The sequence below is a fragment of the Aplysia californica genome, unplaced genomic scaffold (genome assembly GCF_000002075.1).
Source record: "Aplysia californica isolate F4 #8 unplaced genomic scaffold, AplCal3.0 scaffold00102, whole genome shotgun sequence".
In the NCBI taxonomy this organism is placed as follows: Eukaryota; Metazoa; Mollusca; class Gastropoda; order Aplysiida; family Aplysiidae; genus Aplysia; species Aplysia californica.
Window position 1 is genome coordinate 1,170,062 of NW_004797372.1, and position 357 is coordinate 1,170,418.

Consider the following 357-nt stretch of genomic DNA (forward strand, 5'->3'; position numbering starts at 1 on the left):
TGCAAGGAATAGACAGGTAACTCTCCGCGTACGGAAAAAAAAGTGTTCGGTCTCTTATCACTGCGAAGTGGTCTTCTCGCGTCACTGGTCAACCAAACACGTCCGGGTTATAATCCCAAGCAGCGCCATTCTCACCCCTTAAATGCTAGTTCTAAGAAAACTATTTATACTATCGATACACGTTCGATCACCTTTGTACTTCGGATCCGGATCAGAAAGGGGGCATACCCGAATTGTTTTTGTTTAAATCTATACGACATCTTGTTGTAGACCATTTAATGCTCGCTCTACCTCTGTCTCTATCTGTCTGTCTGTCTGTCTGTCTGTCTGTCTGTCTGTCTGTCTGTCTGTCTGTCT